This window comes from Danio rerio, chromosome 2, assembly GCF_052040795.2.
Source record: "Danio rerio strain M-AB ecotype USA chromosome 2, GRCz13ab, whole genome shotgun sequence".
In the NCBI taxonomy this organism is placed as follows: domain Eukaryota; kingdom Metazoa; phylum Chordata; class Actinopteri; order Cypriniformes; family Danionidae; genus Danio; species Danio rerio.
In genome coordinates, this window is record NC_141022.1 from 50482501 (window position 1) to 50502456 (window position 19956).

The window sequence follows — 19956 nt, forward strand, 5'->3', positions numbered from 1 at the left end:
AAGCTCTGTCAGGTCTGTCACTCTCGCCAGAGTCAAAGCCGGTGACGACTGCCGACATGTTGCAGTTTGCTGCCGGGCATGTTGTCTAGTGTCTATTAAACGTCACACAGAGGAGTGGACGGATAATTAAAGTCCATTACAGATACACTGGGATACATTTACACCTGAGGCCATAACTGCTGTACACTAGTCATTAAGATGCTGATTTAAAATTAAAATCCGTTTCGCTGCTGGAATGCTTTTTTTAACAAAAAAAAAAAAAAAAAAAAGAGTGATTTCAGCTTGAAGTGATGGACAGGGAAGTGGAAGAAATGGAGTGAAAGCAAGACAGCAAAGCAGAAGAAGTGTCAAGGATACACACACATATACTGTACAGCTATGGAGAAAAAAAAAATCCGAGAGCACCTGAATACTCAGTATTTCTTAATTCACTGGATTGATTAGGTGTAAGTCTGAGTGAAATTGTATTGTGTATTATCCTGTAATGTTGAATCATATTTCTTCTTAAACATAAAGTTTATTCATTTATTCATGCATTTATTTATTTCTTTTTAAGAGTACTTTTTCAGATAATGAGAGTTAGTCAGATTTACAAATGTTTCTTGTGATTGATAATCTGGGTTATTCCATTAAATATTTGGTTATTAACAAATAACACGTTGTAATAATTGATTATGGTATATAACAAGTAAAAAAAATAAATAAATAATTTAATAAATTGAAAAAATAAATAAATAAATAAATAAATAAATCATATGGAATGAAGTATTTTAAAAAATGTAAAACTGCTAAATATTATCTGGGAGGATTGGGTTTAAGGGTAAAATGTATGTTAAAATGTTGTTATATGTATTATATGTCCAATCAAATCTATAGCATATCCTTAACGTCAAAAATATAAATCAATAAATGAATATATTTATATATTTATTTATGTATTTATTTGTTTCATTATTTATTATTTATTTATTTATTTATTTATTTATTTATTTATTTATTTATTTATTATTATTGTTTTTTTTTGTTTTGTTTTTTTCGGATAATGACAGTCAGTCAGTTAGTCAATGAGTGTGAGCAAAGAATTACCATTTAGGGGGAAGCTACCTCTTTAAACCGAATTGTTCAGATTAAAGCCAATGCATTTTAGCATGTGCTTTTTTCTGTCAATGCAGCCCAAAGTATTACACCAAGCCACTGGCCTGATTTAATGACTATATTGGACATTAGCACAAATGCATGCTTGAGCCATCTCTAAGAGCAATACTTGTTGATGAGATTCCTCTTCAATCACACAGTCAAACTGCTGTTTCTGTTTGTGTGCGAGCATGTATGTGTGTAAATGTGTGTGTTCATGTTTTTATATTCTATTAAGAACTAAAACACCAACTCATGGGGACACAGTAGGGATCCAAATTAAATATGGGAAAAGGTTACATTTTTAGACCAGACTAAGTATACTCCGTTTGTATTCAATGAGCTTCAAGATACACTACATATGAAATCTGTATCATCTACCACTATATTTAAAAATATTTTAGTCTGTCGGTTTAAAACAGTGCACATTTTAATAATTGATTGTGGTTTGTATTATTTTTGTGTGCTATATATATATATATATATATATATATATATATATATATATATATATATATATATATATATATATATATATATATAACTTATCAAGCACATGTTTTACGCAGCAGATGCCATTCCAGCTGCAATCTATTACTGAGAAATATCCACACACACTCTTAAACATACACTACGATCAATTTTTTGAATACCCAATTCACCTACCTGTATACCACATGTCTTTGGATTTGTGGGGGAAACCATTTTCTGTAACTCTGTCCTATGCTAGCTATAGTAAGTTAATAAGTAAATAAATTAGTAGATGAGTAAGTAAATAAGTAAAGAAATAAGTTAATAAGTAAAGAAATAGGTAAGTAAACGAACAAGTTAACAATTAAGTAAATGAATGAACATGTGAACGAACGAACAAGTAAACAAACAAACAAGTCAATAAACAAATGAAGAAGCAAACGTACCAATGAACAAGTAAACAACTGAACAAGTAAACAGACGAACAAGTAAACAAATCAACAAACAGGTGAATGAATGAACAAACAAGTAAACGAATGAACGAAAAAGTAAACAAACAAATGAACAAGTGAACGAATGAACAAGTAAACAAATCAACGAACAAACAAGTAAAAAAAACAAGTAGACATACGAACAAAGAAGTAAACGAACAAACAAACAAGTAAACGAAAGAGTGAACAAGTAAGCGAACGAACAAGTGATCAAACAAGTAAACGAATGAACAAATCAATAAAATAATAAATAAATGATTAAGTAAATAAACGTAAGTAAAAGGGTAAATAAGTAAATATATAAGTAAATAAATAAATCGTACAAAATAAAGTATTTTAAAAATGTAAAATTGCTTAATGCTCTTTGGGACAGTAAACAAACCAATGAACAAGTAAATGAACAAGCAAACGAACAAGTTAACAAACGAACAACTAAACAAACGAACGAACAAGTTAGCAAATGAACAAATAAACAAACAAATAAATAATTACATAAATAAGTAAATAAACAAACACGTAAAAGGATAAATAAATAGGTGTATAAGTGAATAAGTAAACAAATCAGTAAATAAATAAATCATACAGAATGAGTTAGGGTTGGGACAAGTAGATTCATTCAATAAGTTGGAGTGCATATAAATCATTATGTCTATGGAAAGTCCCCACAAGCAAACCAGATGTGTGTTGCGCTTAAACATCTCATCCAGTGATTTTGAGCATCTGAATTATTTTCTCCTTCCAAACAGTAGCTGTGGCATATGGAAACACTGACTGAAAACCAGCACTGGAAGGACAGAGCAATAACATCCAAATTGTGTTTTGTCACCCAGAAATCCCTCTCACTCTTTTGCTCAATGGCTCATAAATCCATTGAAAACTTGGAACCATGCGTGTTTGCATTTGTGTGACCAGGCGGGAACTAAATTGCTACAGTGGGAACAGCATTAGACTGAAGCACCATTTTGTAGACTGGGAAACACACACACACACACACACACACACACACACACACATACGCACACACACACAAACACAAAGTCAATGAGATGAGCTTACCTTTGCTTCTTGAATGCTTCATAGGACCCAAAGAGGCATCCTTTCAAATACCTGCAACTGCTGTGACTCAGAGCGCATGAATTCAAATAATGCAGAGCTTATGCTGGCTTTGTGTTCAACGCCACATGAGCAGTCAAAACACTCACTGCCATCTTCCCACAGATTAGGATCAACACGAAGATGAAATCATTCCAAAACAAGGCACATATTATGCATGCAGATTAATCTTTTGTGCTGGTTTTAATTCTACCAGGTAAATTCTGCTCTGAGGACAAGCTCCTTTTCAGTATCTGTCTGTCTGTCTGTTATTTTCATTCTATCTTATTTTGTTTAGTCATTCAATCATTCCTTCAATAATTCTGACCATCTAATGTTCATTCACCGTTTGTTCATTATTTAGTTTGAACAATTGTTGGTTTATTCGCCTGACGGATTGTTTGTTTGTTTGTTTGTTTGTTTGAACTTTTGTTCATTTATTATATCATTTTCTGTGTCTCTCTCTATCATTGTGTTTTGTTCTACAGTATTTATCAATATATCTTTACATCAGTCAATCATTTTATCAATCTATTATTCACTCTATAAGCGTTCTTTCTGTTGGTTTATCAATCTCTTGTTCTCTCATTATCTCCATCCACTTATCCATCCATCATTCTATCATCGTTCCATCCATCTTTCTATCATTCTGTTGTTCTATCCATCCATCCTTCCCTTCATCCATATGTCCATCATCCATCCGTTGCTCCATCCGCCCATCCTTCTGCTCCATCAATCCATCCACCCGTCCAAGCAATCAATCCTTTTATCTATTGTTCTGTTGTTCCATCCATGCATCCATCCTTATGTCTATCGTTCTGTTGTTCCATCCATACATCCTTCTGTCTTTCGTCCTGTTGTTTCATCCATCCATCCATCTATCATTCTGTTGTTCCATCCATCCATCCATCCATCCATCCATCCATCCATCCATCCATCCTTCTGCCTATTGTCCTGTTCTGTCTATCCATCTGTCTATCATTCTGTTGTTCCATCCGTCCATCCATCCTTCTGTCAATCCATTTGTCTATCATTCTGTTGTTCTACCTGTCCATTCATTCTTTTGTCTATCATTTTGTTGTTCCATCCATCCGTCCATCCATCCATCATTCTGTCTATCGGTCTGTTGTTTCCTTCCATCCATCCATCCATCCATCCATCCATCCATCCATCCTTCTGTCTATCGTTCTTTTGTTCCTTCCTTCCATTCATCTTTCTGACTATTCTGTTGTTTTGTCCATCTATTCATCCATCTATCAATCTGTTGTTACATCCATCCATTCGTCTATTGTTCTGGTGTTCCATCCATTCCTCCATCATTCTGTTGTTTAATTAATCCATCTATCGTCTTGTTGTTCTGTCTGTCATTTCATTTATCATTCTGTTGTTCCAATCCTTCCATCCATTTATAATTCTGTCGATTGTTCTGTTGTTTAATGCATTCATTCATCCTTCTGTCTATCGTTCTGGTGTTCTGTCTGTCCGTCCATCCATCAATCGATCCATCCATTCATCAATCTATTATTCTATTGTTCCATTCATCCTGCTATCATTCTGTCGTTCCATCCAATTATCCTTCTGTCTATCGTTCTGTTGTTTTGTTTGTCCATCCATCTATCCTTCTGTTGTTCCATACATCTATTATTCTGTTGCTCCATCAGTCTATCCATCCATATAGTGTTCTGTTGTTCCATCCTTCTATCATTCTATTGTTCCATCCCTCCATCTATCCTGTCTACGGTTCTGTTGTTCTGTCTGTCTGTCCATCTATCGTTCTGTTGTTTCATCCCTTCATTCATCCTTCTGTCTATTGTTCTGTTGATCCATCCATCCATCCATCCATGCTTTTGTCAATCTTTGTTGTTCCATTCATCCATCCTTCTATCATTGTCTATCATTCTGTTCCATCCATCCATCCATCCATCCATCTGTCTATTGTTGTTCCATCCATCCCTCCATCATTCTGTTGTTCAATCTATCCATCTATTATTGTGTTGTTTCATCCCTCCATCTATCTGTCTATTGTTCTGTTGTTCCATCCATTCATCGTTATGTTGTTCTATCCGTCCGTCTGTGCATCTGCCCATTCATCATTCTGTTGTCCATCCATTCATCTATCTGTTGTTCCATCCATCTGTCTATCATTCTCTTGTTCCATCCATCTATCGTACTCTTGATTCATCCATCCGTCTATCGTTATGTTGTTACATCCTTCCGTCTGTTCATCCGCCCATCCATCATTCTATTGTCCATTCATTCATCCATCTGTTGTTCCATCCATCCGTCTGTCTATCGTTCTGTTGTTCCATCCGTCTATCCATCCATACATCTAGCGCTCTGTTGTTCTATCCATCTATCAATCCATTATTTTATCTTTCTGTTGTTCCATCCTTCTATCATTATGTTGTTCCATCCATCTGTCCATCCATCCTTCTATCATTCTGTCTACTGTTCTGACGTTCCATCCAAACTACTTTATCAAACTTTTTTGTAATATGCATTTTTTTCTTTCTTTCTTTCTTTCTTTCTTTCTTTCTTTCTTTCTTTCTTTCTTTCTTTCTTTCTTTCTTTCTTTCTTTCTGTCTTTCTTTCTTTCTTTCTTTCTTTCTGTCTTTCTTTCTTTCTTTCTTTCTTTCTTTCTTTCTTTCTTTCTTGCTTTTTTTCTTTCTTTCTTTCTTTCCTTCCACCCATCCATCGTTCTGTTGTTCTATCCATCTGTCTATTGTTCTGTTGTTCCATCCATTTATGTTGTCCCGTTTATCCATCTTTTGTTCCATCCATTCTGTCTATCATTCTCTTGTTCCATCCATCCACCCATCTGTCTATGGTTCTGTTGTTCCATCCATCCATCCATCCCTCTTTCCATCCATCTAGTGTTCTGTTGTTCCATCTTTCTGTCCTGCCATCTTTATATCATTCTGTTGTTCCATCCTCCCTTCTGCTATTCCATTCCTCTGTCCATCCATCCATCCATCCATCCATCCATCCATCCATCCATCCATCCATCCATCCATCCATCCATCCATCCATCCATCCATCCATCCATCCATCCATCCATCCATCCATCCATCCATCCATCCATCCATCCATCCATTATTCTATTATTCTATCTCTTGTTCTGACGTTCCAACCATTCGTCCAAACTACTTTTTCAAACTTTCTTTCTTTGCCTTTATTTTGAATTACAGTTCAAATATTGTACATTTCAGATTGAGGTATTGCACTGTCACTGTAAATCAAATTCTAAATGGCACAAATCATCATTAAAAAATTGCACAAAAATACAGTTAACTAGCAGGAAATTCCTCACCGCTGTGATTTATTGCCTGAGCGTCACGTGATGTGACTTAGCAAAGCTAAAATCTAATGCTTTGGCATTCAGTTGCGGTGCTTCCCATGTGGTTCTGTATAATTGCAGAGCAAATGGCATGTGTCTAACGAGAATTAGTCATCGGGTTCATTTGGAAAAGCAAAAATTTGAACATTAAAAGAGAAATTAATCTGAAACAGCCATTTATCAGCGTGACAGGCTTAAATACGGACTCCTGCACAGCTCTCAATGCAAGTGCGAAAAAAATGACGTGCACAAAAGCCCCTCCAGCTTCAGGGTGGGCGTTCAGGATGCGAGCGGAGGATGTGGGTTTTAAATGCTGGAGGTTGTATTGGGGAAAGCAGTGGTCAGCCAGGCTTGACGGAGGCCGATATGACCGCTCTGTGGTGTCGAGGGGCTGCTGAGAGCATCTATCTTGTGACGGCACACGGTTAATGCCAGAGGAAGATTGATGCTCTTTCCCTCTGGACTTATAAATCTCTTCCGAAAGTTTGAAATTTTTTGAAATTACAGCTGAATTATAACAAATAACTCAGCCATGGCGTGCAGCTCTGTGTGTAATGGCGCTGTGATGCTTCGATGCTGCTGCGATGCGTGGATGTGGGCGTTTAGTGTACACTTTGCACATGACTGGTTCTGTTTATGTAAATACAAACACTGTTTCTCTGCTGTACGCAATAAGTTTTCAATCACACACTGAACTGCACAGCCTACATACCGCTGTAGTCATCAATGTCTGACATCTAGTACAAAGTGACATTCAGTATGCTAAAGTATGCAGCATGTAGCTCAAGGACATGATGGCTCAGTTCAGACAGACACTTTTCTTTTTTTTCCCCTTTCTTAGTGTTTTTTTGTCTCAAATCCCTGCTTTTTTGCAGCCTGAGTTTTTTTAAAGCATATATAATATAATAAAATATAATATAATATAATATAATATAATATAATATAATATAATATAATATAATATAATATAATATAATATAATATAATATAATCTTTCTATCTAACATTCTGTTGTTCCATTCATCCATCCTTCTGTTGTTCCATCAATCCATCTGTCTATGGTTCTGTTGTTCCATCCATCCTTCTATCTATCATACTGTTCCATTCATCTATCTGTCTATGGTTCTGCTGTTCCATCCACCCAACTATCCTTATATCATTCTTTATATTGTTCTGTTGTTCCATCTATCATCCTGTCTGTTGTTTCGTTGTTCCATCCATCCATCCATCAATCCTTCTGTCTATCGTTCTGTTGTTCCGTCCGTCCGTCCATCCATCCATCCATTCATCCATCCGTCCGTCCGTCCGTCCGTCCGTCCGTCCGTCCGTCCGTCCGTCCGTCTATTGTTCTGTTGATCCATCCATCCATCCATCCATCCATCCTTTTGTCTATCGTTTGTTGTTCAATCTATTGTCTATCGTTCTAAGTCTATCGTTCTTTTGTTCCATTTATCGCTCCATCCTTTCTTCTATTGTTCCATCCTTCTGTCTATCATTCTGTTGTTCCATATGTCTATCATTCTGCTGTTCCATCCATCCATCCATCTATCCAACAATCTGTTTTTCCTTCCTTCCATCCATCCATCCATTTGTCTAGCGTTCTGTCGTTCTATTCATCCATCCATCAATTGTTCCATTCTTATGTCTACCTGTTCTGTTGTTGCATCCATGCGTCCCTTCGGTCTAGTGTTCTGTTGTTCCTATCATCAGTCCGTCTGTCCATCCGTCTAGTGTTCTGTTGTTCCATCCATCTATCTGACCATCCATCCATGCATCCATCCCCTTTTCATAAGAAATAGAAACTTTAAAAATGACTTCAAACTTTTTGTAATTTATATTACATTTCTATTCTTTCTTTCTCTCTCTCTTTCTTTCTTTCTTTTTCAAGGTATAGAAAATGTGAAACTACTTTATAAATTGTTTTTGGAATTTATATTACATTTCTATTCATTCATTCATCCATCCATCCATCTTTCTTTCTTTTTCCATTAATCCATCCATCCACTTTTAGAAGCCATATACGTTGTGAAACTACTACTTTAAACTGTTTTGGATTTTGTTACATTTTAAATACCTTTCTTTCTTTCTTTCTTTCTTTCTTTCTTTCTTTCTTTCTTTCTTTCTTTCATCCCCTTTTTCTAAGGTATAGAAACTTTGAAAATACTTTATGAAACCTTTTCGAATGTAAATTACATTTATATGCTTTTCTTTTTGCTTTTTCCATCCGTCCATGTATCATAACTTAACAACATAATATAATATACAGCCTTGGTGCAACACATTTGTTTTTAATCAACTACATGCATAAAACATGAATACGTGGTCCTTATAGCAGATATTTGGGTAAGATATTTACTTATTTAATTTGAGTTACGAGTAAGGCCTTATATTTTTATACCCCTACCCCTACCCCTTACCCCTTAAAAGTGAGTGTGAAGGGGAAGGGCTTCAAAATTTACACCTAAGAAATGAGACAGCACTACAACACCTGCACACGTCATCAAATGTCATCGCAATCTCTTGCTTCATATGAGTTTGATGATGGCGGCTGCTGTAGTTATTCTAGATGCATAATTTTTTGGTATTTATCTTGAGGAAATAACCGAATGCAATTATATCATATAATTATGATATAATGTGGCAATAAGATTGTAACTTTACACTGTGGCCATATTAATCTATGTAAACACACAAATAACATTAACTTTATAGCAGACACTTTAAAATGGTCATTCCCAGCCACTAGACTTTTCTGACAGGGTATTCCAGTGTCATTAAATGTCAGAATGTTTTGGGACTACTATACAGGTGTTGTTACTAGGGATTACCGTATAGATTGCGAAATTTAGCGACTTTAAGCATTTATTTATTTATTTTTAAGCATGCCCATAAAACACGGATGACGTTATAAATGTGCTTGTTTGTCGTAAAAATTCATAATAATGACAAAAAAATACTAATTTGTGCATATCCTTTCATGTAAAGTCATGCTGCTGTTGTAGCTGGTGTATTCTGGGAAATTTTTGTACCCCTTGGTTTCGCGTGTGGTCCAGAAAAATCTTAATTTCAAAGGGTGTCTAGACCCTTCCCTTTAGCCTTACACTTTCAGGCTATAGAGAATTTGCTGAGGGGAAGGGCCAAGGGGTAGAATTGGGATTGGGTCTATGGTTTGCATCCAAGTGGATTTTATTTTAATGACTTCAAGTGGTGCTTAGGAGGACAAACTTTGGATTTGACTGCATTTACAAGGTCCTTGAAGCAAAAGTTTTAACTGAGGCACTTAGTATATATTACATTTGTAATGGATGGAAATTATAACCACAAGCAATGTGCATTTTCCACATAATGTCTTCAAACTAAAGCTTCTCCTTGTACATGTTGGTCAGATGATTTTTTCCTTTCTAAGTGGTCAGTTCATGGTCAAATGTACTTTAAAGTGGACTAGACCTGTGGCAAAAAGTCTCAAGGCTGTATTTTTCAATTTCCAGATCATAAAGTCATACAAAGACGAGCAGAATTGTGACAGAATGATGAGATTTGGGGCGTCTGACATCAGGTAATGTTGTTTAAACCCTCTTTCTCTCTCTTTCTCGCTTCCAGTGTTGCTGATACATGTGCTGTTTATTGCTTTGGGAAAAGTTATTACAAAAAACATATATTCACCTTCTGGTACGATCCACGCTTAAAGTGTGATTTATGTTTTCAGCATCATTCAGAGCTCCCAGAAAGCAACTGGCCATGAGAAACAGATGGTCCTTTTATTTAATGAGATTTGATGCTTGGCAGGTTTCAGGAAACATCTAAATTTCCTGGATCCAAGGTTTCCTTGTGTCGATCATGACTGTCCTGTATTATGTTTACATGCACATGGCTACCCAGACTTTTAAAACATACATGCATGTGGTGACAGTTTTACAAAATGTGAACTTTTCTTTAATGTCCATTCAGAGTTGCTAAAAACAAACTGTAAAACCGCATTGTTTTTTTTTTGTTTGTTTTTTTCAACAACTACTGTGATGATCCACTTATTTTGCACTGCTTAGACTTAATTTTTAGGTTTACCTAAGCTTGTATTTTGCATACAATATATGTGGAAAGAAGAGTAAAGGAGCCGTTTGTGAAGCAGACAGCCATGTTTAAGTATATATTTTGTTCATTTAATGTGTATATTGTGAAATTTGCAGTCAGCAAGGACCTGCACATTTGCACTCAATAACACATGTAAACTGCTGAATATCAATGTTTAATGCATGTTATGCATCTTGTCATGACACTCAGTTCTTACTAGAGTTGTGTACTGAAACTCTGTGCCAATATTGCACCAGTACCTATAACTGGTATGCACCGGACCAAATCAGCATATGAATTTCAGTCCCTAATTTTGGTGCTACCGGTGCTGCACCAAGGACGTAAGAAGCATCAAGGGGTACATCAAAGGCACACATATATGTGTGCATTGTCACTCTATCTAATTCTTTACAACTTTGAGAAATGCAGACCCCATCGTTGATGTTAAGCGATTGTTCTTGTTCTTATCGATGTATAGAAGGCAACAGACGCAGTACAGCACATCTAGTGAGCGACTCCAACACTCCATCAAATTTGCTTAAACTAAGCATTCTAAAATATGGCTACGTTTTACAAGCAAGGATTCTGACATGCCAACGTGAAGCAGATGCTTTACAAAAGTTGCGTGTGAGGGGGGAAACATTTCAAACTTAATGAAACATTTGAGGGCAGAGGGAATCAACTTAAAGGCAGAGGAATGCAGTCTTTAACAGCTTGCGACATCATCTGGTACTTTCACTGAGTAGTTTACATGGACACCAATACTCCAATTTAAGTGATTAAGACAATATTCTGATCAAACCCTGTAAACAGCGATTTTTCGATTACCTTAAAGGACCACAGACAACCGCATCACGAAATGCGGAGGTTTTTTTCTTCCATTCGGTGGGCGGTATCAAATTAAAACAACACTCTTCCACAATTCCTTACATAATACCTACATCAAATGCTCCAGTTTGTAACAGGGGCATGCATGAAATTTTCCTGAATGAAAGTGAAATTGCCAAACTACAGTTAAAATCGAAAAAGTTTTAATTAAACACCCAAAATTACACAAAACTCTGAAGGAAACGTGGGTAGCCTGGTGACGTAACAACGTTAAAAGGATCTACAGTATGTGCTATAACATATAAAATGGGATCATGAAAGGTACATTTTAAAAGTAACTCATGTAAACACCATCATATTGTTGTCTTATTCAGATTAAGGCAAATCATTAGATTACTGATGTCCAACGTAGTCACAAGCCCCAACCCTAGAAAAAGGAGTTCACTGATTATGATAACAGCCTTTCCACACGTTAGCAATAAGCTACTGTAATGTTAATTGCATAATGCAAATATTGCATTCATGCTAACAAACATGATCAAAATAAATCTATCAATGCAATTCAATTAAACTATAAAAATATGAATTGATGTATACTTTAAACTTTTGTAAGAATGGGTTTTAACCACAGCGGTTCAAACTGTTGTTCTGCCGAGTGACTAAAAGTTATCAGCATGATAGTAAAACTGTACATTCTAGGCAAACCGTTCTTCTGCAGTCATATACCAAAAACGGAAATAAGGGCAGTATTAATAGCTTAAAATGTGGGAGAGCGTTAATACTATGTGATTGTATTGTATTGCAATACGGAACAATTAAGTGTTGATTTTGAATCAAAAGTAATTCACAAATACTTGAATATGAAATAATCTAATGACAATAATTCTCTATGGTTACAACTGAATTAAGTACAAATAACTGTATAAAATGATAAAAGATATAATGATAAAAACATGTGATAATAATTGTACCCAGCTTAAATGTAAAAATAAAGTTACCAGAGGTAAAAGGAGAGACTAAGAGGGAAAGACGAAGAGAGTGAGCAAGCCTCAAAAAGCCTGAGAGCAGTAGAGCAGGAGAGAAGCAGACCAGGAAAAGAGACTGTGAAACATTTACCACCTATTTTGTCTCTTTTTTGACCATGTGACCAAAGTCCAAATACTGAGACATTCAAACTGACCAATCAACATGTGACCACATCGTAAAACCACCATAGTCCACACACCAGGCCCTGATTTAATCAATATCTGCCTTTGGAGTCTGTATGGACTTTTTTTGAAAGACCATATAAACAAATGCATATGATAGTTTTTATTTTTACACTTTAATTATATTGTTTTATCAAAATTATAACATTTTTTTTTTCATTTTGTTTTCAAAAAAATTTTAGGTATCGGTTCAAGCACCATTTTTCCATCATTATCGTTTTAAAAGTATCAATTTAGCACCAGTATAGAAATAACAGAACCCTATCTCTTACTATGAACTTTCTGGAGTGGAAGCCTGTTTACTTCATAAGATTCATCTGTTTATGGTGAGATTGATAATGTCAAACCCACAAAATACAGTGCTAAATGCATCTCTGAACTTTTGTCAACTATAATTATAATTTAGCCTGTATTTCATCTAGAACAAAACTCTGGTGCAAACTAGGTTACTCTTGTGGCAAAAAGATGTCACTAATTCCTTCTAGCTGAAATAAACCTCGCTTATATCAGCTAAAAAAGATAATCATTTATCAAAGAATCTTCTCAAGTTGTTAAAATATGAAGTAGGATTATTTTGCACTGTTTTGCATTATTATTTTGTTTATGTTTCAGAGTTTAATACTACAACTACATTAAACCTTCCTGTAAACTAAACTTTAAAATGATGGTATTGGGGGGAAAAAATGTATAAGCTTTCCGCTTAACATGTGCATTGCTTTACTTTTATCTTGCAACATTACAATTTTACAAAAGCCAAGTGATGTAATGCGATACAAATGTGCAATCTATCTGTTTACCAATTGTGCACTATAATAATGTGTTTTAAACAATAGCAAAGTATCAATCACGAGTCTTCATTAATTGATAATTGCCCCAGTAGTCATAATTTGCTTCAAAAATAAAAGGTGTTTTATTGCTTATGGGGCTCACTGTACTAAAAAAGGTAGGTTAATTGCATAGGGAAGTTTTGTAATATTGAAACTTTTTCCATTAAGGCTTTGTAGACTAACTCTGAAATGCATAGCAGACACTTTATTTCCCTGTATCCTTGTTGGTACCAGTGCCTTCATTTTTCATGGCGTAGATTCAACAAGTGCTGGAAACATTCCTCACATTTTTTTGTCCTTATTCAAATGCCAGTATTGTGCAATTGCTGCAGATTTCTGCTGTGCATGCATGATTGCAAAATTATCCTGCTGGAAGCAAGCATCACAAGATGGACACATTGTGGTCATAAAGGGATGGACATGGCTATTAACAATAGTAAAGTATGCATAAGAAGATGAACTACTCTCAGTTGGTACTAAGAAACCCGAAGTGTGCCAAGAAAATCTTTGCACCATTTAAGCACCACCAGACTAAACCATTGATACAAGAGTGGAAGGATCCATGCTTTCATGTTGTTTACACCAAATGTTGATTCTAGCATTCAAATGTGCCAGCAGACATTGAGAGTTAACAGAACAGGGAAAGTCTTTCCTTTTCCTGACAGATTTGGTGAACCAGTGTGAACTTTAGCGTCAGTTTGCTGTTCTTTTTTCTTCTGACAGGAGTGCTACTGGTGTGGTTTTGAAGCTTGTTGTGCCTTCAGAAATGCTCTTTTGTAGACCTCGGTTGTATCTTGCAGTGATTAGACTTGCCTGTTGCCTTTCAATAAGCTCAAACAATACTGGATATTTCCTCCCACTAGGAGATCTCCCAACCTGCGCCGTAAGTCGCTCCCACTGGGAGATTTCCCATTTTACTTTTGCCATAAGTTTCTCCCACTAGGAAATCTTCCTACCTACTTTCGCCATAAGTCCCTCCCACTTGAAGGCATAAGTCACTCCCAAGGAGTAATGAAGGTCTTGAAAAAGGACATATTAAAGCGGGTGTCCGTACAGCACTTTTCTCTTGGGTGACAGATGCTTCTCATCTCGTGTCTGGGAAGCTGGCAGCAATGACATAAAAATCTTCATATACAAGCGTTCCAAGACATCATAAACAACACGGTTGCGAAACTCTCCCTTTTGTCCACGGGTGTAAAGTTAAAGCCATTTCCAGCCAGGCCTTCACTGAGCCCTTTCCACATGTATTGGCAAATCAATAATCCTGACAGGTGGAATTTGTCCGGTTCTGAAATACATCTCAAAGCTGTCCGTACCGCTGCTCTCCCCAGGCAAACAGGATTATGACCTCTGAACACTTCCGAATAAAAGCCAAATCTCTTTGTACTTTACGAGCGCTCACAGGATCTGACGCTTACCACGGCGGACTCAGAAACAGATGACAGCTCGTTAAAATAAAACAAACCCTCGATACGGATCCAATCTGACAGACTGCGGCACTGAGCAAAAAGTGACTATCACCAAGTCACATGACCTACAATTCCACCTGCCATCAGCACTGGCTCAGTCGCAATTCATATACGCTCTGTACAAATAGTTGGGGGAGATTAGTGTGTCCCAAATCATACTTTGTTGAATATACAGTGCCAAAGGTGCCCATATGGTTTACTATTTCTGAAATATATTTTGGTAATAATATCCACAATCCCCTGCGCATTGGGAGGATTATGTGATATTTTTTATCAACTTTTTATTTATTTAATTTTTTTTTTTTTTTTTGGTGGCACAGCAGTTTTATAAATGTGTTAACCTAAAAGTTTAAGGCCCTGTAAGCAATTTTTAGGGGTCTATATTACCTGAAGGATAACAATGAAGTAAGCCTTCTGGCCCATAGAAAGCACACATGAGTCAGGGGAAGACCTGTGCTCTTAGCCAATCGTAAACACGTTCTGCCTGTCAATCATTTTGAATCCTTTTACTGATGTGGTTTGAATTAGTCAGCTAAATTTCACAGAAGAAGAGTTTAGATTTTGCCAAACACTACATACAAATTTGTATCGCATTCAGTTATGTCTTGATGTTTTAAAGTGTGTATATAAAGGAAATATTTAAAACCAAAATATTAACTATATAACATATAATATATATATAAGAAAAAATAAAGATACTTGCTCAGCTGTTTAACTGTGAGCTTATGATTTGAATCCAAGGCAGAAGAAAGTAGTTCCTCATACAAAAGGGATTTTGTGACTCGCCATGTTTGATTTTGTTTTTACATACACAATTACGCCATCAGACTGTTGTATAAACGCAATATCACACTCGTAGCAGTACGATTTGGCTGTATATCGGCACTGCTACGAGTGTGATATTGCTCATATATATATATATATATATATATATATATATATATATATATATATATATATATATATATATTAGGGATGTGTGGAGCAGCCAGTATTTGTATTTGTTGAGGGGGGAAAAGTATTTGTATTTGTATTCGAGTAAAAATTCAAAATGGCGCAAAAATATATATTTTTTCTATTACACTTCTAATTTACGTTATAGTTAAAGTATTGTTTAATTATACCCATTATATAAATTATAGATATGCAATATTGGTTGTTGTTTTTGAACATGTGACAAGAAATGTCATTGAAAAGAAAATAACATAGAAGCCATCATCTCATCCATGGTTAAACCAACAACTAATAAAATACCATTGTGAATATTATGAACCCCACCACCACCGTTCTTGACACTGAATAGACGGAATAAAAACAAATAATACTTCAAAAAACTGTTCTTCTTCTGAAAGAACTTCTTTCCAATGCACAGAATTCCAAAAACTAAAATTAACTAAATAAATCTAAATAAAACTCTGCCTGGGAGATCTGGCAGAACAAAAGTATTCTATATAATACTAAAAGATACAGCCCTGCTATTGTCATCTGCTTGCCACAAAACAGACACAAAGTTTGTTTGTTTTTTTTGTTTTTTATGTTTGAAACTGACTTGCTGGGGCAAAATGTGGCTGTGTTGATGGTTTGGTGTTTGTGGAGGATTTATCAGAACATAGCTGTGCTGATTGAGGGGATTGATGCTTGTGGGGGGGTTCACAGACAGTATCAGTAGAGGATGCTTTTAGTGCATGTGATAATACATTACATAGAAGGTTGCGCAGTGGCACAGTGAGTAGCGCTGTCGCCTCACAGCAAGAAGGTTGCTGGTTCGAGCCTCGACTGGGTTCTCCCCATGTTGGCGCGGGTTTCCTCCGTGTGCTCCGGTTTCCCCCACAGTCCAAACACATGCAATACAGGGGAATTGGGTAAGCTAAATTGTCCCTATTGTATGTGTGTGAAAGAGAGTGTATGGATGTTTCCCAGTGCTGGGTAGCAGCTGGAAGGGCAGCCCCTGCGTAAAACATATGCTGGATAAATTGGTAGTTTATTCCACTGTGGCAACCCCAGATTGATAAAGGGACGAAGCTGAAAAGAAATGAATGAATGATTATGGATAGAAGATGTTGACAGATGTTTAATATCTCTGACTCTGATTTCACTTTTGCACACATTATACAGTATCACTTTGTTTTATCTGCAGCACCACTGACTGTAAAATGCTTCCACACAGAACCTGAAGATTACTATTTTTTTGAATGGTGGAGGACCAAGAAATGGCTTAGCAGCAGTCTCACTCTTTTTCACTCTTTTTCTGGGTGCCCAAATGTATTTGAGGAGTTTCAAGTTAATAAAAAGTGACGGGAAGCTATGCTAAGGTTAACTAGCCTATAGCATATATCTTGCTGTCTGCAAAAGACAGTAATTTAGACGTACTATATAACTCCCATAAGTGCATACTATTCGACACAACTGCATCGTTTAAACCTTTATAAACGAACGTTACCGTTACTCTGTCAACAGTCTATTGTCTAAATTACCACGCTAACAGAGCTAACGTTGCGTAAACAGAGAGCACCTGATTGCAAACGTCAAAAATGCAGCGTCATGGAATATCCCGATCAAACTCCGCTTCAACTACGCTACAAGTTTATAAACTGCATCTGGAACCCAATTAAGGTACAAAAATCTATTTAACAAAAATAGTGATGCAGTGAAGTATTTTTTTCGCTCAGCCGAGCCTTCTCTGTTGCTGTGGAGAAGCTTGTGCCCAGAGACCTTTTACCTCCGCCCCGCCCTCCGACTGAGCGTCTCTCTCTCTCTCTCTCTCTCTCTCTCTCTCTCTCTCTCTCTCTCTCTCTCACTCTCTCACTCACTCACTCACTCACTCACTCACGCGGGCATGCACTGTGGTCTCATGAGGAAACGCTGCTTTTTGATATAATGTTTTCTTGCTCCCGAATACAAATAATTTTTCAAGTATTTGTTAAAAATAAGTATTCGTAAAAACACGCTATTCGTGCCTTTCTGAATACCGTATTCGGGTTCGGTTCCACCCTTTATATATATATATATATATATATATATATATATATATATATATATATATATATATATATATATATATATATATATATATATATATATATATAGTTGAACTCAGAATTTTTAGTCTCCCTTTGAATTTCTTTTTTAAATAATTCTTAAATGATGGTCAACAGAGATAGAGAATTTTTACAGTACATCTGATAATATTTTTTCTTCTGGAGAAATGTGCGTGTATATCATTATACAATAACTTTTGTTCAAAGGTTTGTGATGAATATTGTATTTTAAATTATTTATGACTAGATGTTGATGGTAGTGTAGTAAGGGTGTCCTTTGTTTCAGCAGTCACCATATAATGAACTAATGAACTTTGATGTTTTCACATTATCCATGACCCTCAAATGACTTGATAGTATTGCACATTTGCACCTGATATTAATGCATTGTGATTATTGTGCTTACCTCCTACCAAAGAGGTTTTTTTTTATATATGATTTTAAATTGTGTGGGTATTTAAGGTTTTTTATATGAAAGTCCATTTTCTTTATTTTTTTTTCTAATGAACTAGGGGTAACAATGTAACATTCATTCATTCATTGTGGAATACGGCCAATCAAGGCTATATTCTATCCCACCTTAACAGGAAAAATACTAACTCCACACGAGCTTCACATTAAAAGCATGTAAAAAATACACTGTAAACCAATACAAGTCTTGGTCTGGAAGCTTTTCATATGATAAATGTGTAATCATATTTTTTGGAAAATATTCCAAAACCACATATTTCAAGTGTTTCAATATCAGTTGTATTCATGAAAAAACGTTACATTTTCTGTAAAGCCATTGCCATTTTATACCCACCGCCCATTATCTAATGGAAAAGGTAATATATCACTCACAAATATTATCCAAAATGATTACTGCGTTTCCTTGATTCCCATGCACGTGTCTGGTGTGTTGTGGGAATGCAGGGTAGATTTCGGCAATGACTCCTGGGCTCATGTGGATGGCAGCAGAAATGAAGCACTGTGATGAACTGCTCGCTTCTGCGCCGCCGTAATCACACCCACGCTTCACTTCCTGCATAATTGATTTTTAATCCCTTAATCGAAAGTGAATCACATGAGGGAAACGTGCTGGAGCCTTGCCTCGATACGAGCCAGTTTGAGAGTGAGAGAGAGAAAAAAAAAGATGATAAAATGGAAAAATAATGTGCGGTTGAAAATGAAGAATATAAAAATATACAATTGTATAAATAATAACAAATGCTAGATCTGTAAAAAAAAAAAAAGGCATATGTTGTTATGTATGTGTGGAGTTTGCATGTTCTCCCCATGTTTACGTGGGTTTCCTCCGGGTGCGCCGGTTTCACCCACAGTCCAAAGACATTCAGTATAGGTAAACTGAGTAAGCTAAATTGTCTGTAGTGTAGTTGTGTGAATGAGTGTGTATGGGTGTTTCCCAGAGATGGGTTGCAGCTGGAAGGGCATCCGCTGTGTAAAAACTTATGCTGGATAATTTGGCGGTGCTTTCCGCTGTGGTGATCTCAGATTAATAAAGGGACTAGGCCGAAAAGAAAATGAATGAATGAATGATTTATTGATTTTATTTAGCATTATGCTAAATATTAATATTAAACAATATTCATCTCGTAGGAAATAAAATAATGTACTTGTATGAAGTAGTTTTGTCAAACTCCTATAGAATTTGTGCTTATTTTATGAAATCTAATTAATGCACTTGATTATGTTGGCATTGAACTTGATTGGTGGAGAACATGCCAGTCATGGATGGACGGACGGCAAAGCATGCGATTTTACAGCCATCTCTCCCTATTTCTCTCTCACTCTCTCTCTCTCTTTCTCCCTTTTTATTCATTCTGTCTTTCTGTTTCTCCAGCCGGAATGTGTTTGCATATAATTAGACGAGATTAGAGGCACATGAATTTAATAAATCAAAGAGACTGCAAAATGTTAATCAGGTTGATTTTGTCGAAACTGCCGCATTAAATATCTGGCCACCCAAGGAAAGTCTGCACTCCTAAAAATC

General features: G+C 36.0%; 1 protein-coding gene across 8 annotated transcripts in view; it reads left to right on the forward strand.

Moving 5' to 3' along the window:
- The window catches only part of LOC137488194 (uncharacterized), a 149867-nt gene that overhangs the window by 33887 nt on the left and 96024 nt on the right, over positions 1 to 19956 (forward strand). For 7 of the 8 annotated variants that reach the window (XR_015478960.1, XR_015478964.1, XR_015478963.1 and 4 more), the window contains exon 2: positions 10014 to 10081. The gene's annotated coding sequence lies outside the window, so the exon portion shown is untranslated. Of the gene's footprint in view, positions 1 to 10013; positions 10082 to 10231; positions 10653 to 19956 lie in introns of those variants that run through there. The other variant, XR_015478965.1, reaches the window with a different exon arrangement.